This window comes from Pristis pectinata, chromosome 9 (genome assembly GCF_009764475.1).
Source record: "Pristis pectinata isolate sPriPec2 chromosome 9, sPriPec2.1.pri, whole genome shotgun sequence".
Classification (NCBI taxonomy): domain Eukaryota; kingdom Metazoa; phylum Chordata; class Chondrichthyes; order Rhinopristiformes; family Pristidae; genus Pristis; species Pristis pectinata.
In genome coordinates this window covers 43,436,736-43,462,352 of record NC_067413.1, presented here as the reverse complement: position 1 = coordinate 43,462,352, position 25,617 = coordinate 43,436,736, and the positions used below count along the sequence as shown (strand labels likewise).

Sequence of the window (25,617 nt, the reverse complement as noted above, 5' to 3'; positions counted from 1 at the left end):
TACTATAAATGGGTGGTTAATAGTCGACATGAACTTGTTGGGCTGAAGGGGCCACTTCCGTGCAGTATCAGTCTATGACTCTATATTGGATCTTCTGATGATGTGACAAGGCCAGCAGTGGGATACAGTACCTTACAATGATAGAAAGGTGCAGGCTGGACTACAAAATTGCTGAATGTGGAGACAAACTTGGTGCTGTAAAGATTTTAGTTCAAAGATTTGATGAGCTGTTTTCTGGCCAATGTAAGGGGTGCAGTACAGAGAGAAATTTTAAAATTACAGGCCACCAAATCCAGCCTCCACTAGCGTCAGGGAGTTCACCTCTGAATGATCTTATTCAATCTTGCAAGTTAGTGGACAGAAATATTGCAGCTGTACTACAGTCCACTCATAAAATCATATCGATAAAGTGCAACACAGTGTCCATTATGTGCTGGAGAACAACAGGCTTCAGGTCCTCCTGAGGACTAAGCTAAAACATTAGCCTACTCCTTAAAAGTCTGGAGAATCTCTGAAACAATGGGTTTGTTCCAGGACTGTTCATAGTATCAATCAATGTCCTAGCTTCCCACCAGCATGGGGTCCTCATATGGGTAACAAAAGGAATGGAGCAGTGAAATATAGAGTCTGGGACCTAGGGACACTGTTCCCCAGTTGCAAGAAAGAGGAGAATCCGCTTTAAGGTTCCCGCTGCATCAGGAAAGCAGCCAACATAACCAACGTCCACTCCCACCCTAGTCATTCTCTGTTCTCCCCTCTCCCATCGGGCAGAAGATACAAAAGCCTGAGAGAACAAACCACTAGACTCAAGGACAGCTTCAATCCCACCATTATCAGACTCTTGAACAGACCTCCCATATGCCAAAAGATAAACTCTTGAATTCCCAATCTACCTTGTCGTGGCCCTAATTTGTCTACCTCAATGCACCTTCTCTGTAACTGCAACACTATATTCTGCAATCTGTTTTCTTTTTATTACCTCGATGTACTTGCGTATGGCATGAACTGTCTGAACGGCATTGCAGAACAAAAGCTCTTCACTGTATCTCGGTACATGTGACAATAGTAAACCAACACCAATAAATAATAAAAATAACTGTCAGGTTGGATGGGGAATGACACCTCTCTCTGGTAGAAGAACTGAGAGGGACAGAAAATTCAAACAGCTGCAATGAAAAACAAATCCAGAAACTATTCCTTCATACCAATAGTTTTGAGAACGTGGAATGCACTGCAGCAGTAGGCCAAGGATGCAGAGTCAACCGAAGCACTTAAAAAAGGTACAGGCTTTGTTAAGAAGTAAGGGTATTAAGAGAATATGAAGTGTGGGTGAGAATTTGGGATTAAACAGATAGAGTTACCCTCCTTGACGAAACGCCAGTAGGCTTGATGCATCAAAGGGTCATGCCCTCTTGCTGAGTTCCTAGAGGCTAATGCAATGCAGATGCTGCTGTTTTCTTAAAAGCTAAATAGTGGGTTCTGTTCCAATGAATTCATTGGAAAGAATTATCCTTCATCCCCCGTATTCTGTCATCTGTTATTTCTCTGCTGCCGTGGTGCAGCTGTTGCTAATTCCAAAGACTGCACTCAAATGGAACACTGCTACTTATCCATAAAGTAATTGGAAGTTTCTGTGCAGGCATGTACTCTTAACCCTTCATAGTCCTGTACATGCACTCATGTCAGGGAGGACAGTGGCAATGGATAGGGCATACATACTACTTACTGACTTGATTCATTTTCAAGCCCATCTCTTAAAAATAGAAAATGTTGGAAATGTCAATGTCAATCACCATTTATAAAGAGAAAACAATAGCACATTATCAGAGAGGTTTTAACTGAAACGCTAACTTGTCTGCTCCTTAATTGCTGCTTACTCACTACGCATACAAGTCATGAATTAAATGTGTTCTTAATTACTTGCACAAAATCCCAGTTTGTAACAGTCACATTCATTCAGAATAAATCATTCCACTTTAAGCTGTCAAGGACAGAGCAGTATCACTGCAGACAGGGCAAATACAGCAGAGGTCATTAACACAGTGTTCAAATTCAAGTAATCAGATTTCTTCCAAGCTTCTTTCTCCAGAACATCCATATCCTTCACTTCAAATATTTTTAAAAAGGATGTCAGACTTAACGGTCATCTTTTTAAAGAAAGGTTGCAGATGATCTGCTTCATTCAAGCAAAGTCTTCATGGTAATTGGTATGTCATAGACTAATGCTCTATACATTCTTTTCTGGAGAGGGTTGCTATTAAACGAATAGAAGAGATTCATTCAACTCTACTGATGGATGATTTGGACTTCATTATCTTTCTTGGAAGTCCTTGCTTAAAAATTAATAATCTCCTCATCAATATCACCTATGGAAAATGTGCTTGTAATGACAGAAATCCTTTGTTTCCCAAGAAAACTTGCAAAAAGGGGTTATCATTGAGTAATGAAGTTTAAAATAAAGAAGTGTGAATGATTACATTTCGGTAAGAGATGCAAGAAGATTCGGCCTTACTTGATAAAACAGAATCTTAATGGGGTTAAGGAATAATGATATCTGGGAGTACAAATACACAGGTTACTAAAACTAATAATGCAGGTTAATGAGATCTTCAAAAATCAAATCATTATAAGGGTTTATTTTTGGAGGGATAAAATTAAAAGTTTGGAAGCTATGCTCAACTTGAATCTTTCTTTAGGTCACATTTTGGGGTAATATATGCCGTCTGGTCATCATATCACACTTCGGGGTATAGATGCACTGGAGGGGTTTAAATGAAGGACACCAGGATGATTCCAGAAATGCCAGGGTTGCACACATCAGGAAGGGATGAATAGACTGGGTCTTTTCTCTTGAAGAGAGAAGACAGAGGTATTACTCAACCAGCTATTTTAAAGTTATGAATAGTTTTAATGGCAAGGACACAAGTAATGCAGAGAAAAGCCAAACTAAAGGATCTTCAATATAAGGTCGTCAGCGAGAAATCATGTAGGGAGATGAGAAGTAACCAAGGTCCATTTCAGGGGAGGGGTGAGAAGCATTATGAGGGAGAGAGGAATAAAGGAATAAGCTGATAGGGATGAATGAGGAAGGGTGAGAGAAGGTTCAAGTGGAGCATAAACACTGGTACAGACTGGTTGGGCCAACTGGCTGAATTACTTTTGAAATCCCAGAAAGAACAGGTTTGGTCTTTATTCATTCTTCTGTTTGGCACCATTGCAATTTCCCCTGAGTCCCCTCCTCCTAAATCTCTTGACTTTTAGTTAAAAGTAGGCTGGTGAGTCTCCGAATTCACCCATTACTGCTCCCTCATTGGTGAGAACCTATGCAAAGCTGCCTGCTGGCTCTTGGAATGGACTGCCATCTGTACACAACCTTTGGCATCTGCCCACATATTGTCCCACTCCCTTGCTTTCCAGACTTCTTAGCTGACAATGGACCTCTGATTCCTCCAGATATGTCATTGATATTGATGTCAGGGTAGAGAAGTCCTAAAACAGCATCTGACCTGGCTCCCTCCCCCTCTATTAATGTTCCAATGGGAGCCACAAATGGTGGTACTTCATGCAATTAGCTCCTATTCCAACCCTGCTTTATTTTTGACCAAGTAAAGGCAGGGTTCTGTGTGCCCTGAGGCACGAGGCTGTCTATGCCAGTAGCCAGGCACTCCAATGTTTGCAGAATCTTTGAGCTCCTGCACTTTGGGAAAGCCTGCACTGTGGGAAGATTCCAGTGCCCATTCTACCTGTCCCTATGGGCTGATAGAAAAATAGATGAAGGCTTCTCTACTTAACTACGGAGCATCAGTGAACTTGCTAATGTAGCAGGGAGCAGCAAACTGTGAGATGTGACTTAGTTTAGGAGCAACATGAGACTAAGAAGCTGAGAGTGACTAACCTTGGCCTAGACTGCAAGAGCAGTGCAGACCATGAGGCTGTATCTGAAGCTGCAGATGGTCACAATGAGGAACTTCTTGTTGAAGGATTGCCTGACTGGCCTTTGTTCCACAGTGACATCTAGCTATTAATATGGATCCATGCAAACCCTTGGTGGACAAGTTCATCGATGAAAAAGCCCTTCTAATACCTCCTTCTACTTGGTCCCTATTGTATCATGATACCCACATTTCATTTCCATATCATCTTACAAGTGGAGTGTTAGCTGTAGATAAACCCCCACTGGAAGTAAGCTTTGAACACAGAACATGGTTGAAGATGAAAACAAGGTTTAGTGAATAGATGTGAATAGTTTGTAGAGTAATCAGTGGCTACAGAATGTCTGAAAAAGTCCTGCAAAGAATGCAGGTTGAAATCTTGGCCTTTTAAAAGTTATTGTTTCAGGAAAACATTGCTGGTGAAAACTATTTGTCCATGATTAAATTGTTGTTCAGAACAGCGAGAGTGAAAAATCACCAGAAATTGTGCATTGTACTATTGCTGATATTATTGCGCTGGGATGGATTTCATGCCAGACCCAGATTTTAGTTCTATCCTGCCATAAAATTAAGGGTCAAATTTCCCACTGGACATGAAGAGGCACTATTTTTTATTTACTCTGGGTTGAATGTGTTTTCAGCTGCACAGTGCTGTGTCAATGAATTTCTAGGCTGGAATCTCCAAAATTCTGGTGAGAGTCCTGCAAAATGACTTGTTAGTCCAAAAAATAAAAATGGAATATATTCAATCACCATCAAACTATGGTCCTAAATTTAAATGGAAGGAATTGTGAAATGGAGTCCATGTGTACCAGTGATCATCCTGGAACCCCACAAAATAAGAACACGATTCGCCTGATTCAGTGACCATAAATTTCTGGTTGGTCTCGGGAGAGTGTGTGTGAGAGGGGATCATCACACTTTTTGACTTTCTCCCTTAACCCTGGAAAGTATGGGCAATTTTTCATTGCCGTGAAAAAGTTTTTGGAAAGAAGAATTAATACAAGCTGTTCATGTGGTACTGTACACGGAATACCTTGAAAGCACTTGATACAATCAATCATCTTGGCGTGTAATGATTGATATCATTCCCCATCAACCTGTTTGCCTGACAACTACCCACCCTGACACTAATTTGATTAAATGCCCATTTCAATACCAGAGTTCGTGCCCTAGCCTCTAAGATATTGAATGATGAACCCTTCTATGCCACCTCTATGTGGCTGCCATTAGTCCTTCTGATGCCTGCATTCCCTTCCCACATCATCCAGCAAATCCAGTGTTAGGTATTGATAAATCCCCATTGGAAGTAAGTTTTGAATACAGAATGTGGTTGCAGGTGAAAGCAAGGTCAAGCCACTCTCAGCTTCCTCGCCTCAGGATCATTCCAGCTTGCTCCCATTGATCTAAGTCACATCCCGAGGTTACTGCTCACTGCTCTATTAGGGACATTACTGAGGGAAGACCTCACCTACTTTTCCTTTGGCAGAGCAAGCACCTTCCTGTATTACAAACTTCCCCAAAATGCGGGTGCTCAAAAACAATGCAAACATGGGAATTTCACGTCTAGCACCGTTCTCCTGAGTAACCTCTACTGCCTTGAACAGCCTCCATGCCCCTTTGGGCACACAGGGCCTCTCTCCAGTGGGTGATCTTCAATAAAGGCTCCAGGTTCCTGTCAGTGAACTTAGGTGCACACAACCTCCCCTGGGTCTGTAATCTGTGAGTTATAAAGGCCCTTTGCTCACCAGTTCATTCAACTTGTCTCATAAAGAGCAGACGCAAAACTACCCAAACAAATGAAGTACTACACTACAGAGTGTTTTTTTTCCCCCCACATTACACCAAAATTAGGTGTATTCACTATTATGTTGCAAGTGCTAACAGGTACTACAACACAGATTAGTTTAACTAGCAGTCTGTTAATCATCTACTAATTCTGCAACTATGACAGTAGTTAATGAATTTTGAACCATTCCAATCTTTTTCATGTAATTGTGGAATATATTATATGAAATCAAGTAATAATCACAACTGCTTAACGTAGAGAAAAAAAATTGAGGGAGTACCAGCAATTCAAATGCTTGTGAATTGTCCAGAGAACAAGAGTTTCAATACTACCTTCCACCCCCCATCCCCCATCTTTAAACTGGCTTTCCTCTAGTCCTGATGAAAGATAATTGGTCTAAAATATTAACTTTTGCTCTCTACACTAATGCTGCCTGACCTACTGAAAATTTCCAGCATTTCCTTGTTTTATTCCAGGTTTCCAACTGTTTTTGCTTTTGTATTAATCCCACTGCATGGGCAAGAGAATTTGGAATCTATTCTAAAACACAACAAATAAAAAGGGAAGTATTTGTTACAACACTTCCATGAAACTCTGGATTTGTTATAAGAGTCATACCTGGTTTTACTACTCTCTTTGTGAAGATCCGGCAGGCTTACTTGGTCCAGTTTATATGTGAATCCAATCCCACACCTGCATGGGACTTCCTCCTGAACTTGCCCAGCAAGCCCCTCACAGAATCTGCCTCACTTCATTACTGAGATCTTAATTCCTTAGGCCAACAAACAATGGGCTTTTAATACCAGTGTTGGCCTTGAGATGATAGTGTAATGGCATTCTGTATCATTATTTTAGGGGCAAATATCCAAATCCCATCATGGCAACTGGGGAATTTAAACTCAACCAAGTAAAATAAATCTGAACTAAAATAAAAACTTATTTTCAGTGATGGTAACCGTGAAACTATCACATTGTTGTTAAAAAAAACCATCCGATTCACTAATGTTCTTCAGTGGAGGAATTAGAGATCCTTATTTGGTTTGGTTGATATGTTACTTCAAACATGCTGATGTGGTTGACCCTCAACTGCCTCCTTAATTAGGGATGGACAATAAATGCCAGTAGAGTTCACATCCCATGAACAATTAAAAAAACATCCAGAGAAATCAAAAGGATTATTTGCAAAAGTTCATCTTATCAACACAAGGTGAGTAGCCAAATTCTTTTCCCCAGGGTAGGAGAATCCAAAACTAGAGGGCACAGAGGGAAAAGATTTAGAAAGGGACCTGAGGGGCAACTTTTTCACACAGATGATGGTGGGTATATGGAACAAGCTGCCAGAGCAAGTAGTAGAGGTAGGTACAATTACAACATTTAAAAGGCATTTGGATAGTCACATGGATAGGTTAGGTTTGGAGGGACATGGCCCAAATGCAAGCAAATGGGACTAGCTCAGATGGAGGACTTGGTTGGCACGGACAAGTTGAGCCAAAGGGCCTGTTTCCAAGCTGCATAGCTCTATGACTCTATGATTCTAACATATCTTTGAAGAACTTTACTGTTAACCAATGATCTGCTTGTAACTGCTTGCTACAAGGCAACCACCTTCAAAGTGGAAGGCAAGTTTTGAAATGTATGCTATTGTGAACTTGTAGCATAGCCATCCACACTTTGCACTTCCAGCTGTGAACTAGCACCTCTTGGGAAACAATGGGCCTGAATTTCTTCGAGCAGACACTTCATAGTGTGAGTTGGATTTATTCTCATGCTTTAGTCCAATTAATTTTACTCCAACAGCGAGATGCTAACAGGAGAACATGGTCAAAAGCATGACTGTGACCTGGTTGAATGAAGGGATCGATGATCTGCCCCCTTAGCCCGAGAAGCTGAGAGGGCAACAGAGTGAATAATAGGAAAAGAAATAGGACGAATCAAAGATGAAATAGATAGAGAGGGAGAGAAAATATGGATTAAGAGAGAGAGAGAGAGAGAGAGAGAGAGAGAGAGAGAGAGAGAGAGAGAGAGAGAGAGAGAGAGAGAGAGAGAGAGAGAGAGAGAGAGGAGAAGGCAAGAAAAAAATCTCTGGGAACAATTGACTACCTGGAAGAATGAGATGGCACAGTTTCATCACATGTTTTTGTGGTGATCTGTGGTCCCCAGAGGTTTTCAGAACCATAAACAACCATATTACAGGGTCCTCACCCCATGAAATAACAGTCAGAGTCACAGAGCTGTACAGCACGGAAACAGGCCCTTCAGACCAACTCATCCATGCCGACCAAGTTGTCTAATTGAACTAGTCCCATTTGCCTAGTCCTGTTTGGCCCATATCCCTGTAAGCCTTTAAATTTCAGCACTGAATTTAATTACCAGTTGTAATGCAAATTGTGAAATTCCTTGACTTTGACTGGGAAGTGAAGTTAAACTGCAATGTTTATGAGAATTAAGTCCCTCTGCAGTTCACAGCAGTTTACAACTTGCAGAGTTGCATGTCTTTCTTTCCACTGACGTTGATGTGCCATGAACTTGGTTATACTTTATGCAGAAGATTCTAGGTCTTTGTCTGAAAAAGATGTTTAAAATGGAAAATGCATTGAGTTCAATGGAATCGAACGTGCGGAGGCACACACAATCAAGAGCCAACATTCTTGCATATATACAGCACAGCGAGCCAAGTGGAATTTCTTGCCTATTATCTCTTGGCTCTAACATTTTCAGCATATGATAGAACCTTAGATGAGGGAATGCAGAGATCAGCACCTTTTAAGGAGGGAGACAAATTCAGAGCTTCAGATATTATTTTCAGTGTTTACAAGTTTGTGAGGTCCTGCACCGTGAGATGTTGCTCACACAGGGATGTCTGGAAATTCTTCAGACTTCCCTGGATGCTACATAAATGGATGTTATTGTTAGCCTGAGTCTGCAATCCTAAGGATCTCAGGGTCAATTAAATGCAAATGTCTGTGGATGTGAGAGGTCATAAAAAGGCACTTGGACAGGCACTTAGATAGGAAAGGCTTAGAGGGATGCAGGCCTTTGCAGGTGTAGATGGGCATCATGGTCAGCATGGACAAGGTGGACCACAAGGGCCCCATTTCTGAGCTGTACAATCCTATGATTCTATGAGGTATGCCTGCCACAAGGTGCAGGGAAATTCTTAGTGCTTGCGTCAATTTACTTCACTCCCTGAAGGCATTAGTACTCACTGACGGGGAAGGTGGAAGACATGGGCTAATGAGCAGGGGTCCTGGGATATCTGGCACTCTCCAACACTGGACTCAAATGAGCATGCTTCTTACCTCAGCCTGTGCAGAGTGAGCTCTCCAACTCTTACCGATGCCGCAATAGCATCAAGTCCACTTTGGTGCTGTTGGAAGCACCAAAATACTTTCATACAAAACTATGGCACATGTACCCATCTTTTGTGGAAACAATCATGAACAAACCTTTACTCTAAATACTATGAAGGTTTTCAAAATTATAGTTCTTTTGAACTTGTTATTAGCCCAATGCTGTGAGAAGAAGACTTCCTTTCAAATATATTACTTTCAAGTTCAGACATGATAGAAAGGCCAAATGGCAAATTTAGCCACCATTAAAGTACAGAATTTGGCTTTTCAAAATTATAAGCTCTGTAACTAGAAATATTAAACATAGCACCAGGATACAGTGGCGACAGTAACAATAAACACAAGACAAGAGATCTGTCCTGTTTTGAATGTGATGAATCTCCCTACTTTCACTGTGCATTGTGGGAGTCGCAGTCTGGTCGGATCATTTTACATGGGCTCCTGTGAAGCTACCCAAGTCCACTCCAGATGGAACACACACATTATCTGAACTATCTATGAATCATAGCTTTGTAAACAGAGCGAGTCAAATTATTCCTCTCCAATGTCCTTAATTAGATGTGAGGAAACTGCAGCTGGAGCTGCTCCTGCTCCGTTATCCCATATATTTCCATTTTATGAAGTTGCCTGCTCAAGTTATAGATCCACTTTCTTTAAAGATATTCAATCTCCAGGCACAAGTAAGGTGTCAGCTGCCCCTCAGTTAGTTACATTCCTGTCTAACAACAAATAACGGGTGGATTCAAGACTCAGAACAAGAATGAGCAGAAATATTTAGGCTGACACTGACAGAAGTGCCACATTACTGTTTGAATGATGCATTAAACCCGGGTCCAGTCTATGTTCAGGTGAGCATAAAAGCTCCATTTGCCCTATTTCAAAGATTAACAGGTGATTTGTCCCTCAATGCCGTGGCCAATACATACAGTACTTCTTATTTAATATTACAGTATCTTATTATCATATTGATTTTGTGGGATCTTGCTGTGCTCAAATTATCTCATCAAGAACTACTATATTCCAGAAGTATTCCATTTGCTGTTAAGTGCTTTGGGATGTCCTGCAGGGAATGTGTTCAGCACTATATAAATGCAAACCACCTCATAGGAGAAGCTTGTGCGAATGCTTAAAAACTCGTATACAGATTAATCAAGCGATCACCTTCCATGTTATTCTCTACTGAATGAGGTTGAGATGGGAAACTGATTAGAAGATTACACTTCCTACAGGTAGATAGATGGAAGTGTGATTAATCGCAAATAGTACTGAGCTGAATATATAGCATTTTTGTTTTGACAGCTACTTAATACAACTTTTTTTTAATGGCAATCTTGGCTAAGGCTACAATGGATAACATGACAAAGATATAACAGTAATAAGTGCAATATTTGGTGGACTTAAAATAACCTTCCCATGGAGAATGAAGCAGGAGTCAAAAAGAAAATATTTTGGACTTTTCAGTACAGGTTGAAACTCTTTATAGTCTGGCACCCTTGGGACCTGATTGGTGCCGACCATAGCAAATCCAGACAACTGAGATTGCCCCAATCAATCTCCTCTGAACAGAAGAACTGTTCTTTTTAAGTTAAGACACTCTCCAGGTCACGCAAGGGTTCTGAGAATTGTCCACAACCTGAAGTCAGAAATGCTGTTGGCTGATATCGCAGAAGTTGCTCTGGTAGATTAATTGAGTACAGATTTTTGTTAATTTTAGATCGGAGTTAGAATTAGTTAATTAGTAAAGATCTGTACTATGCATTCAAAACATGCCAAACCACAGGAGTTCTGGACCACAGAATGCTGAACTAGAGAGTTTCAACCTGTAGTTAAATCTATCCATCTAACTGTGTAACAATATATAGAATATTTTTTTGCCATTTCTCAGATGTAGGAAGTTTGCACCATAAAAAGTGTGAAGGTCCCTGATCTCTCATCTACCTGCACCAAAAAAGTTGTTATGTTTGTTTCATGATGGCTTGCAGGCTGTGATCTTAACCAAAGGGTCTACAAACAGGCCCAATCTTAGTCCAGACAGGCAACAAGCAAGCTTGTGGCATCATCCCAACATTTCTCTTAATCTTTCTCATTGCAGTGATTCCAGCAAGCTTCCTGATGGAGTGGAACCAATCTACCAGAACCATTAAACCCAGGAAATGGTTTTGCTTTTCCTTCTACTTTTCAGATTTGCCACATCTGCAGTTTTTTTCTTTATTTTCATGAACTATTCAACTTACATCACCACCACTCTAGAACCAACATCCCCTAAACTTCACTGAGACACAATGTACAGACAACACCTGCGCACATTTGGAGGCCAGGCTCTAAGTCACTATTAACTTGATCACTGTAGCACACCAATAAATGGGCTTTACACTGAACGTCCATAAAGCAAAGGTCGTCTGCCAACCAGCCCTCACATTTTTTCCCAAAAATATACTTGATTCATAAAATATATAGATACACAATACAGAATATTATATTTTCTTAATTCATTGCACCAAGCATATCATTAAATTTGCTTACAGTATTTGCAATATGTCAATTCTTAAATCCCAAATATTCCAACAGAAATATGTTTGAGGGGTTATTGTATAGAGCACAATCTTCAGCTTCCAGTGGCAGGAGGATCCAATAACTACAGCCTTTACCCACAGAGCTTTTGTACTGGCTGCACCTAGCTCCCTGTGTGTCCATCAGCACGTACTCCTGCACCTTGGGATACACCTGTCTGTAGTATTCCATTGGGGACATCTCCTTACACTGGACGACCAACAAGTTTCAGATACACCACAGTGAGTCTTTCACTGAGTTGACCATCTTCCAGCGGCGGTCGATGTTTGTCTCAGTATGTAACCCTGGGAACAGCCACAAATCACGGAGTCCAGCATTATGCATCTGCTCAGGATGAACCTCGATGAAGATCTGCGCATCCCTTTCCAAACCTTTTTGGCAAACGCACAGTCCACGAGGAGGTGGACGACCATCTCATCTGCCACACAGCCACCGAGGACAGCATGCAGTGGGAGCGGGACTCCAGCTATGCACAAAGGGTCTGATGGGCAGGGCCCTTCTCAAATAAAAAAGATTTGGTACTTGTCTGAGTGCTCTGCCGTATGACTTTGACAGTTAGCAGTATATCTAGAATATCATCAATGATTTGGCTTCAACTGCCTTCTGTGGTAGAAAACTTCACAGGTTTACCACACTTTGGGTTAAGAAATTTCTCTTCATTTTTAGTCCTAAATAGCCTACCTTGTATCTTTAGGCTGTGACCCCTGGTTGTGAATTTTCCCACCATCAGCAAAAGTTTTCTTGCATCAAGCCCCATCAGGATTTTATAAGTTTCAGTGAGACTCCCTCTCAATCTACTAAACTCTAGCTGGGAATCTCTTGTACATCAGTCCCCATTTCACCATTCAGCTGAGATGGAGGGAAAATGAAAGAAAGTAAAAAAAACTCTGATTTATATTCACAACCTCAGGATATCCAAAGCACTTCAAAGCCATTGAGACACTTCATGATGTCATAATATGGGCTAACTGGAGAAAGAATGCAGCTGAGGATGGGTGCAGATATCAAAATAATGCTCAAAGGTGCTCAGTGAAATGGAGCACATATTAAATCACGTTAAATCAAAGAGTTGCCCAAATGGGTCTGTTGTAAAGCAGCATCTTGGCTCTACATTGGGATCACTGGTCTACTGTTTATTAATTAGGTCAGGTTAGATGAGGGTCAGCACTGCTCTCCAATAAAGACAGTGAAATGGTTTTATTGTAAAGAAGGACCAACAAATAAAATCATTTCTCAATATTATAAATTACCAACTGCAGGTGCCAGACATCCAGCTGCATTATAAATCAGGGAATGAGTACCACCAACTGGCTAGAGTAACTTGTAAAAAAAAAACAGCCTTCGCATTTAAACACATTAATGCCTGTTCCTCAGACTAATCATTGACATTGCATGGATAAAATATATAAATGGATTCACTTCATTCCCAGTTATTAACTTTTAACTAAATGGCTACTTTGGAGCTCAAGAACTAATCTGCATTGGTATAGTGACTTTCACCACCTCAGGATATCCAGAAGCACATTATAATCAATGAAATACTTTCTCAGCATTGCAATAGGAAATCCAGCAGCCAATTGCAGAGAGAAAGAAAACCAAAATGACTGGATAATGGTGGGAAAATTGGTTACTGCAGAGCCAATGTTTTTTTACGGCACTAAACATTCTTCCCACAGCTCCAAAATAGAATCTGCAACGTGCACACAATTTTGTGGGGTGAATCAAATCGAAGGCCATACTGGTAGCTGCATCAGTGCACAATAAATACATATTGTCTGTTTGGAAGAATGGACAGATTATGATCAATCAGTTGGTGATGCTGATGTTATGCTACTGACACCATTTTGAAGCTCAGTGAGTCATAGAGTACAGAAACAAGCCCTTCGGCCCAACTGGTCCATGCCGACCAAGATTCCCATCTAAGCTAGTCCTATTTACCCACGTTTGGCCAATATCCCTCTAAGCCTTTCCTATCTGTGTATCTGTCCAAATACCTTTTAAATGTTGTTAATCTACCTGCCTTAACCACTTCCTCTGGGAGCTCATTCCATAGACTGACCACCCTCTGGGTGAAAAAGTTGCCCCTCAGGTTCCTATTAAACCTCTCTCTTCTCACCTTAAACCTATGCCCTCTAGTTCTTGATTCCCCAACCCTGGGAAAAAGGCTGTGCACATTGACTGTATCTATGCCCCTCGTGATTTTAGACACCTCTACAAGATCACCCCTCATTCTCCTATGCTCCAATGAATGAAGTCCCAACCTGCTCAGCCTCTCTATAACTCAATCTCTCAAGTCTCAACAACATCCTCACAAATCTCCTCTGCACTCTTTCCAGATTAATGGCATCTTTCCTACAGCAGGGTGACTAAAACTGAACACAATATTGCAAATGCAACCTCACCGACGTCTTGTACAACTGCAACATAACATCCCAATTTCTGTACTCAGTGCCCTGACTGATGAAGGCCAGTGTGCCAAACGTCTTCTTCACCACCCTGTCTACCTGCAATGCTACTTTCCTCCACCTAATCCCGGCCTCGATCTCACAAAGCTGTGCAGAGAAGACACTCCTCACCAGTACTATTCAAAGGATCATTCACAATTTAGTTTGATGATTAACTTCTTTAAACTGAAGTTAACACTCTACATCTGTTGTGCCTCTCTATAGAAAGTTGCAAAATCCTACTGATAGGGTATATCAAGTGCTGATTGCTCATACCAGTTGCTCTCTGATCCTGGTGCATTACTAGCTATTCCCGTGAGAATCCAGGATGACTGGGAGATTGAGGACTAGCCACCGGAAGGGGGAGAAGGGGCAAAAAGAGCCCTCAGCAAAAGGGCTACAATACTAAATGTTTGTCTCTCCACAGTTGCCATGCAACCTGCTGGATTCTTTGAGCACTTTCTATTTTCACCACCAGTGCAATAAATTCTTAGATCACGGTTGACAATTATTTACTGCTTTTATTGGAAAATACTCACCAGTAGTAATATCATCAAGCACACATTTCTGACAGAAGACAAAACTGCCAACCGCCAAAAACATGCTAAGATCATTAAAACCATTAAAGTACAAATTTATTCATTCTTTCTTTTCTCCTATGGGTAGAAGTAAAGCAAGTTTACCATATGTAGATGCTAGTTTATTACACTGAGTTTATGCCTATATTATGTTTAATCTTTATTAGTTGCAACATTTATTTCTAAGCTACAAAATTTGTAAGACAAGTTTGATTTTACAACTCTACATCCAGATTATTCTGGACGGTCCATTTCCAAATTTGTTCCAATCACAATGTTCCCTGTCACCACACTGAATGATTAAATTACCCCCACTGCATAAACCAACCAATCATGCCATGTAACTTTGCATAAAAATTACTTTCTCTGTATTTAACAAAAGCACTAACTTATTCAAACAGTAGGCAAAGTAATTATGCAACATTAAGCATTCATATTTAACATCAGAGTATTTTGTAAGTAAATGAAGTTTTAAAAAAATATTTTGTATGTAAATCAACTAAAACAGAATGCAATGGAGAAACTCCCATCTCAATCTGGAAACACAAGGAAGCTCTAATGCTTGCACATCTCTCTTTACAGACAATGGAATAAAAACTGAGTTCAATGTTCAAGCAAAAGGGGATTAAGGAACAGAACCAATTGGATCAAGATGCATGTCAACTGTGGTTGTACCATCTCTGGGTCAGAAGATTGTGGCCTCAAAGGTCTTCAGAACTCTAAAATCCAGGCTGATAGTGCAGTGCAGTACTGAGGGTATGCTGCAGCAGTGGAGATGTTGTCTTTGGAAAAGACATTAAAACCAATTTCTCTGCCCTCTGGTATGGAATTCAAAGAGCCCATAGCACTACTTTATCCCTCAGTTAACATAAAGAAAATGTTGTTTTGTTATCATTATATCTGTGGGAATTTGTTATGCCCCCAAATGGGTTGCTGCATTTCCTACCTCTTCAGTAGTCCCTCAGGGCCAAGCATAGATTGCTTCCACTTCAATTCTGGAGGTTTGGAGATGGCTGAAGGTCCCACATAGGATCCACAAACTCTTCCATAGGTAAGGCAGATGGTTGCTAAGATGGGCGGCTGTGATGCTTGGGATGTTGTCACCTCTTTCGCCATCTGTGCTTTGTCTCTAAGTGCCTGGGATGCTCCTTCTCCATTCTGACTGGTTCTCAGTCAGGGATTCCCATGGAATCATTGAGATTGTGACAGCTCTTCAAGGAGACTTTGAGGAAGTCAGTGAACCGATTTCCCAATCCTGCTGGGAAATCTCTATCCATGCTCGGGCTTGGAGTTGAGAGCTTGTTTCGAGAGTCTGTTGTTAGGCATGGGGATGATGTGGCTCACCCACCAGAGCTGGTTGAGTGTGGTCAGAGCATTGACGGTGGGGATATTGGCCTGGGCGAGGACGCTGACATCGTTTGCCAACCCTGCCATTAGATTTGGAGGATTTAGCAATGGTGGAACTATTCGAATGCTTTGCAGTATCTACTGTAGGTGGGCTGTCTCTCCAAAGCAGGCAGAAGTTGCTCTTGGTCTTCCAACACACTTTTCCTCTGTTTCTCAGTGTGCTGATGCACTGGAAGGGGTGGTGAATTTTATCACTCATATCAGTCTTCATTAAGAGCTGTTCTTCCCCAAAGATATGGAAAGCGAGCATTGGGGGGGGGGGGGGGGGAAGGTTTGTGGTGGTGGACTATTTCTATCCTATATTAAAAAAGTTTCTCAGAACACAAGAAAATAGAAGCAGGAGTAAGTCACTCAGCTCCTGAAGCCCACCCCTCCATTCAATATGATCATGGCTGATCAATGACACTTCAATTCCTCTCCTGTGCCAGTTCCCCACAACCCTTAATTCCTTGATTTTTCAGAGAGATATATATATATATATATCTGTGATGTCCTGGCATTGTTGAAGGATGTACATAAATGCAGGTCTTTATTTTAAACAGGACACACAATTTGCAGAAATATGCTTCACTGTGTTTGTTCTCATCACCAATTTTTAGATATTTATTTATTAGTCACATGTACATTGAAACACACAGTGAAATGTGCGTTTTTGTGTTACTGAGAATATTCTAGGGGCAGCCCGCAAGTGTTGCCACTCTTCTGGTGCCAACACAGCATGCCCACAACTTCCTAACCTGTATGTCTTTGGAATGTGGGAGGAAACCAGAGCACCCAGAGGAAACCCAAACAGACACCGGGAGAACATACAAACTCCTTACAGACAGTGGCCAGAATTGAACCCAGGTCGCTGGCACTGTAATAGTGTTACGCTAACCGCTACACTACCGTGCCACTCTTCATGCAATCCAGCACGTGAAGCAGTATCATTGACGGCTGAATCTTCAGTAACATTTTCTGTGAAACTGTCTAGAGAAAGCTGCCTACCAAATAAAGCAAGGAACTTCGTTTTGTATGCATTTTGATCATGCACCAAAATTCTCTGTAGACTTTCTAAGCCATGGCGAAACACACGGTAAAATGCAGTTGGACCTTGGTTACATCCCTAACCACTGGCAAGTTAATTCTGCAATGGTTTTCTGAAGGAACTAAATGAGCTTCATAAACTGTTACATTTGGTCAAAAGCACAAGCTCCTTCATAAAACCTCCTCATGCTTTACACCATCAGAAAATGATGAGCAGGATGCAATTCCACTTCCATTTACTAGTAAGAAAATAAAAAGACATCTTTATAAAAACACATCCTCTCAGGACATCCCTAGGCATTTCAATGAAGAGTTTCTGTAGTGTGTTCACAGTTGTCAGTTAATGACTCAATAATCTGTTTCCTAGAAAAATTGATTAAGGAATCAGTATCAGCCAGCATATCAGGCCTTACACTCTTGCTCTTCTTTGCTATATGCAATGTAATCATTTATGTCCTCCTGAGAGAACAGATTGGGCCTCATTTTAACATTTCATCTAAACCTCCAGCAGAGCAGCACACCTTCAATGCTGCACTGGAATGTCAGACTAGATTTTTGTACTTAAATGAGTTGGAGAGGGACTCAAACCCACAACATAACTCAGAGGCAAGAGCCACAGTTGTCGAAGGAGTATAATTAGCAGTAGAGCAAAAATATCCATGTCTGTAGGACAAGTGGGGAAAAAAAAACCATGTTGGGATTCAGAAGTGAATGAATACAAATTTGTTCACAAATCACAGTGAGTTAACAGGAAGGACAGCTTGGAAAATGCTACCCTGATACCTTGTCTTTATTGTAAAGGAATTGGAGCACATGTTACGATTTGCATCCATTCCAAAGGGGGTTGATTAGATTGCAATTGGAGTAGAATGTATAATATTGGTCTCCTTATCTCAAATGAAGGATATACTTGCCTTGGAAAGCATACAGCAAAGATTTAATAGATCGATTCCTGGGTGTTCTACATGGAGAGGAGAAGGGGCTTATATTTCCTGGTGTTTTAAAATAGTACAAGTGGTGATTTAATTGAAACATTTAAAAAAAACTATAGGTCTTTGGTAAATGCTGAGAGACTGATTGGTATGTCAGAAACCAGGGAGTGAGGTGGGCTGGAGGTGTATATCCATATACTTTTCCCAGACAGCAGCCACTAAAGGAAAATAAACCCAGCCATGTGTAATGTGCACAGTTATCAACACAGCTTGCTCCCGGAATGCTATTGGGAAACAGCACTTCTCCCCATGGAAAGGGTCATTCCCAGCTATTCTCATGCACCCACCAGGCATCAGCTCCCTGACTCTACTTGTGAAAGAGCACAGATCAGCAGGCTGCACCCAGTGAAGAGAGGTGAAGCTGGAACTGGGTGCTAAAGTGAAGGAAACAATTAGAGGACTAGAAAGCTACCAGCTCTCGGGATCACAGACCAGTACAATAAAAGACTTACATTTAAATGACACCTTTCAACACCACAGGACATTTCAAATTGCTTTAGATGGAAAGCCATCCATGCACGTTCCATGTACCAACTTTATGCTCAGGAATGCCCACAATCAACATTGTGATAAAGACCAGATAATCTGGAGGAACAAATACCATTATGGGTGGTGCAGCTAGTGAGCTGCTGCCTCACAGCTCCAGCAACCAGAGTTCAATTCTGATCTTGGGTGTTGGCTCTGTGGATCTTGCACGTTCTCCTTGTGACCGCGTGGGTCTTCCTCTCGGTGCTCTGGTTTCCTCCCGTGCATGGTTGGTGGGTTAACTAGCCACTGTAAATTGCTCCTAGTGTGTAGATGACTGGAGTAATCTGGGAAGAATTGATGGGAATGTGGAGAGAATAAAATGGGTTCAGGTAGGATTAAGGTAAATGGGTTGTCGATGGTCAGTATGAACTCAGTGGGCTGAAAGGCCTGCTTCAATGCCACATCTCTAAATCCATGACCAGCCAGGACTTTGAAGTCAACGTGAACCACAGAAGTCAGCTGGAGCCTCAGTTTAACACATCATGAAAAGACAGCATTGTATTACCATAGTGCTAGACACTGGAGTGTCCACTGCTCAAGTTCCCAGGACTTGAACTCACAGCCTTCTGACAAAATATTCTGGCCACTCAGCCACAGCTAACACTATCACAAGATAAAGGTAAGCGAGAGACTAGCGCACTCTTCCATAGCAACCTGAAACCTTCCCTGTATGACTCACTGCCTGTTTAAAAATAGTTATTTTCCTTTTCTCCTGAAAGAATAAAAGTCCCAAGTTCTGATGTATTAAAGCAGGAGAAGCAGCAATCCATTTAATGAGAGATGACACTAATATCCTATCAAAAAACTGCAACAACATTTCAGATGACTTTCAATCTGGGCAGAGTTCCATTAGCCAAGATTAAATTCAGATTCTTTAACCTAATTACAGTGAAACAGCAGTCTGTGCCTAAAGCTAAGTGGTCAAATAAATGAAGTAAACACTGACAGGTCAAAATGATGTACATACCAGCAATACCTTTTACCTGAGGATTAAAATCTCAGTGGACACTCCAGTGTGGTAGCACTGAGGTAATACAACACTGCCTTTTTGAAAAATGTGTTAAACTGAGTCATAGTATACGGTTGCCACCATCAAGCCGTTCACAATCCATTTTCCATCGACCCAAGAAGGATTGGGGGTGGAGTTGAACCACCTTGCTGTGCTCCTTACTTCAGTTTGGTGCAACTATTCAGCACAGTTCAGAGGGCAGAGAAGGGTAAACCATATTGCTATGGGTCGAGAGTCACACAGGTCTAACCAGGTAAAGAAGAGGAAGAGGAGAGGCTTTTATCAAAGGAGAGAATTTTCTTTTTTTATTGTTTCTGAATATTAGTTCTTCTCCTCACCCAGACTTGGTGGGTGGCAGGGTGAGGAGGCGACACAAAACTGGGGTGTAGAGTGCCACTTTAAATCAATCCTTCCTGGAAGAAATTCTAGTGCTTCAGATATCTGGGCCCCAGCAAATTACCAGACCCCTATAGTGTGCTTGAGGCACTTGGCATTGTCCCAATTAAAATCGCAAACAATGTGATCTGCCCTGGCACTGCATTTACACAGTAAGAGTATTTGATTTTACAGCAGGTGTGTTTATATATTGGAGCAAATCCATTACAGTGATCTGCTTTAATAAATGGGACGATGGAATATTTCCTGGAGCACTGTGCTGTTCTGGAAACTGATGAGTATCCGTTGTATTTATCTTTGTGATCATCCTCTGCCCTGTGCTGCTGTTAAAGCTGTAAAGACACAATAGGTTGATCAGCAAGATCCACTCATTGTGAGCAGTTTTCTGGGGCCTGAAACATCACAAGCTGTCATTCCACTGCCTGAACAGGGGCATGTGGGGCTTCTGTTCAGCATCAAGGCACACCACTGTTGTCCATCATAAGTTGCAGGATCTACTCATCCCAATAGACAGGGACAAAATTGGTCAATAAACACAGTCTGGAGTAAACGTCCACTCCAGTTTTAAGACTAAAATCTTGACCAAGGTCATGCCAATCCAAAGTTTTGCCATACCTGCCTATTGCCATAAATATAACAAATCTCAAATATGTTATTGATTTGATTGAGAATAAAACATTATTGATCAGCATGCAGTACTACTAAAGAACTCATCCTGACCTGGCTGAAGCCCTGAACCACGTTAGCACGGCTCACCATGACCCCAGCCCAGCCTGAACCAAAGCCCAGATGTTTCAACAGAACATACGCTCAGTCCAACTTGGTACCAACACATGTAGACGACTCCCGCTGGGTTGGGGTTGGGTAGCCAAGCTCAAGCCTGGAATGCCCCAGAGATGGTGCAAAATGAAGGGGCAGAAAAATTTCATCAGAGACAGGCCAAATGGGCCAGGACTTTGACAGACGGGTCAGGGTGGAAAATACCCACTGAAGTGGCAGAGAACTGGTGTGCCACCATGATATATTGTCTGCTGGGCTCTAAAGGGACGTGGCTGTTCAGGACAGAGCAGAGAATCCTGCCAAGAAGGCTGAGATCCAAATAGAAGATATGAACAGTATTCTTCCATGAGCTAGAGCGGAGTTTCTAGTGGAGACAGAGAGGTGGAGAAGATATCGGCTAGGGTTAGGAACCAATGATGGTGGCAGTGAGTGCCCACTCATTGATCCACAAAACCCATTTGTACTGTGGAGAGTAGTTTAGTGATTGCAGGCCAGCCAGTATCAGCTATCTGAAGAGTCTTGCAAAAGTAATACAAACCATGGTACCAAGAGCAATGGTCAATCTTTTAACCAACATCATGCAGAATTTATTAACTATTTATTTCATTGCTGAACGGGGTTCCTGCTGTGCCCAAGTCACCCAATGTGCCTACAACTATCACTACACTTCTAAAATGATAATTAAGGGAGGCTGCAGGTCATTTCAGATGTGTGAACAATGTGAGGGGGATGCAAATTCTTTATGGAACATAGAACAGTACAGCACAGGAACAGGCCCTTTGGCCCACAATGTCTGCACTGAACACGATGCAGAATTAAACTAAATCTCTTCTGCCTGCACATGATCCACATCCCTCCATTCCCTGCATATTCATGTCTATCTAACAGCCTCTTAAACACCACTATCGTATCTGCTTCCACCACTACCCCTGGCAGCCCATTCCAGGCACCTACCACTCTTTGTGCAAAAGATTTGCCTTGCACATCTCCTTTAAGCTTCCCCCCCCCCCCCACCTTAAATGCACGTCCTCTGGTGTTTGACATTCCTACCCTGGGAAAAAGATTCTGACCGTCTACCCTATCTATGCCTCTCATAATTTTATAAACTTCCATCAGGTCTCCCCTCAGCCTCCAATGCTCCAGAGAAAACCACCCAAGTTTGTCCAACCTATCGTTATAGCTCATACCCTCTAAGCCAGCCAGCATCCTTTTAAATCTCTTCTGCATCCTTTCCAAAGCCTCCACATCCTTCCTGTAATGGGGTGACCAGAATTGCACACAATATCAAATTATCAAAGGGAACTTGCCGTGTGCCTGCCCAACTAAGAAAAGAAGTACCTCCTTCATTCTGGATAAATGAGCACCTATAGTAGTTTGATTCAGTTCTATTGATCTAAATCTCAGAGGCAGTGTACCATGCACAGCTGTTTCTTATTTTGAGTTTAGGGCAAGCAACTATGGATCTTTCACAATTCTCTTTGACTCTTTTTTCTGCTGCCTTAGGAATTCATATTTATTTCAGTTCCATTATAAGTCTTTAGTGTGGAATCTTGTCAAAGCATTCCTACAGTACGAAACACTGTCACAGGGAATGAAATTACAGACTATGCCTCTATGGATGTTTGCAGTGAAATCCTGAGGGGAAAAGATATGAATAAATTTATTAAACCTGATCTTTCTGGTTGTTTCTGATTGGATTCTTGTTTTCAAGGAGCAAATTTTTTCAACTTTTCCTCAGAATAGCTTTTATGATTTCAGTATTCTTGATGTTATAAGCCAACGGGCCTTCAGTTGGTGACACACAAGAGAGACTGCAGATGCTGTAAATCTGAAGCAACACACACAAAATGCTGGAGGAACTCAGCAGGTGAGGCAGCATCCATGGAGGGAAATAAACAGTCGACGTTTCAGGCCAAGACCCTTCATCAGGACTGGAAAGAAAGAGTGCAGAAGCCAGAATAAAAGGGTAGGGGGAGGAGTACGAGCTTGGGGATAATAGGAGATTCCAGGTGGGGGGAGTCAGAATGATGTGAGAAGCTGGGAGGTGATAGGTGGAAGAGGCAAAGGGCTGAACAAGTTGGAATCTGATAGGAAATGACAGTAGACCGTGAGATAAAGGGAAGGAGGTGGGGAACCAGAGGGAGGAAGGTGTGGGTGAAGGGCAGGTTGTGAGGGTGGGGTAGGGGAAAGAGAAAAGGTAGAGAGGCCAGATGGATAAGGGAAAACCAAAGGGGTGGGAGGGGGGGAGAAACAGGGGAGAGTGGTTACCAGAAGTTAGAGAAATCGATGTTGATGCCGTCAGGTTGGAGACTACCAAGACGGAATATGAGGTGTTGTTCCTCTAATCTGCGTTTAGCCTCAACTTGGCAGTAGAGGAGGCTGTGGACAGACGTATCATTGTGGGAATGGGAAGTAGAATTAAGATGGATGGCCACCGGGAGATCCCTGCTGTTCCAGCAGACAGAGCAAAGGTGCATCATCTTGTGCTTCAGTTGGTCATTTGTTCAGAGTATTGGAGTCAGCATAAGTTCACTTGGTTACAAGTTTGCATTCACCAACTCCCCCATTTTGAATTTGAGCCCGTGTTACCCTTTGCTTCAAGCTCTGGCCATTTTATTTTTTATCTGCAATTCTGGCCTTTTCTCCTTCATTCCACAATCATTATGTACGTACTGTTCCTCAGGTATGTACATTCCCCAAGGTTTATCAAATTTTGCTCATTTCCAATCTGAACACTGAATCCATCACTTGCTCCATTCAAACACTTACCTCCACAGGACTCAAACATTCACCACTACTTATCACATGAGCCCAAAACTCAGCTCAGTGATTGTAACTGGAACTTGCTTTGTAGGTAGAGTTTTCTCCACTTACTGCAGAATCATGATGGCATTGTGCAACGTTTATGTAAAACTATTAAACGTTTTAGTTTCAAATTTTTCTTTGGATCATGCACAAAACAATGGAGTATCCCATAAGGAAATACTCCTGAATGTTTGAGTGCTCCTTCCCTTTTGCCAGTCTGCCACTAGGTCCATGGATGTGGAGATGTCTGTGTCCATGGCGATTCCTCTGTCTCTATCTCAGGTGACAAATTATCCACCGACATTTCCTACACACCTACCAACTCCCACAGCCACCTAGACTACACCTCCTCCCACCATCTCTTGTTAGGATGCCATTCCTTCCTCAGTTTCTCAGAGGTCCTCCTTTTTCAGAATACGTGGCTTCCTACCCCACTGTGGTTGATGAAGCCTTCACCCACATCTCTTCTATTTCTGCTCCTACCCCATCTCCCCCCAGACAGAACAGGGATAGAGTTCCCTTGGTCCTTACCAGCCCATGCATCCAGCACATCATTCTTTAAATCCTCCACCAGCTACAACATGACCCCACCACCAGCCACATCTTCTCCTCCACTCTTTCCTGCTTTCTGCAAGAATCACTCTCTCCATGACTCCTTGTTACACTCATCCCTCCCCTCCCTGGGCACCATCCCCACAACCATAGGAGGTGTAACACTGTCCCTACACCTCCACCCTCACCACCCTTCCAGGCAAGGCAGATATTCACATGCATCTCCTCCAACCTTGTTCATTGCATTCAATGTTCTCGACGTGGCCTCTCCTACATCGGTGAGACCCAACGCAGATGAGGCAACCGCTTTGCTGAGTGCCTGCACTCCGTCCACCATGGCCATCTGGACCTCCTGGTTGTTAGTCATTTTAATTCCCCTCCCCATTCCCACACTGACCTGTCTATCTGCGACCTCCTCTGCTACCAGGGTGAGGCTAAACACAAACCAGAGGAACAGCACCTCATATTCTGCTTGCCTAGTCTACAAACTAACAGCATGAACATTAAATTCTCTAGTTTCAGGTAACCTGATCCCCCCTGTCTTTTTTCTCTCTCCCTCGATCTACCCTGTTCCTCTTATACCCACTCCCATCCTGTTTCTTTGCACTCTCCACCCAATCTATCTGCCCATCACCCACACGCTCCCCCCACTGGGTCCCCTCCCCCTACTGGTCCCATCTACCCACCCCACCTCCCTTCCACGCTCCACCTTCCTTCCCTAGCAGATTCCATCATCTGCAGCCTTTTGTTGCCTCCACCTATCACCTCTCAGCCTCTGTCACTATTCCCACTCCTCCCTCCTTCATCTGCCAATCACCTCTCCTCAGCTGGATCCACCTATTGCTTGCCAGCTCTTGCTTCATCCCTTCCCCTCACCTCTTTATACTGGCTATATCTTTCAGTCCAGATGAAAGGTCTCAACCCGAAACGTTGACGGTCCATTTCCCTCCACAGATGATGCCTGACCCACTGAGTTCCTCCAGCAGTTTGTTTTTTGCTACTGGGTGCTATGTTTTATACACAGTAGAGTAAGGAGCAATGCTAAAATGGTGAAACAGAAATCATAGGCAACTGAAGCAAACTCAGAGATTAAGGGAAGTTGGAAAGGCTGATCAGAGTTCAATTTCTATTTTTTAATAATTTCAACATAAAAAGAATTGTTGGCATTTCTTTTGATTTTTATTGATTTAAATTTTCAAGACCGTACAAGTTTAAGGGTGCAGGAACAAATGATTCATCAATGAAAGTATGCCACTAAAAGGTTTAGAAGTAAAAATATTAAAATGCATAAATCTACTAAATCAGCCTGCTATAATTCACTGTGTTCATTTGGCAGCAGCGCTACATTGTTAAAAAAAACTGAAGAGTATGAGTAATCTCTGGTCTTACTGGAGTGCATATATTGATGAATTCCGAATATTAGCCATACAAATATTTTTCCAATTTGTGAATGTCAGG

The 25,617-nt window shown here is 42.1% G+C and overlaps 1 protein-coding gene across 3 annotated transcripts in view; it reads right to left on the bottom strand.

Annotated features, from left to right (window-relative positions):
* The window catches only part of LOC127574089 (neurocalcin-delta), a 218,982-nt gene that overhangs the window by 147,592 nt on the left and 45,773 nt on the right, over window positions 1–25,617 (bottom strand). The window lies entirely within an intron of this gene.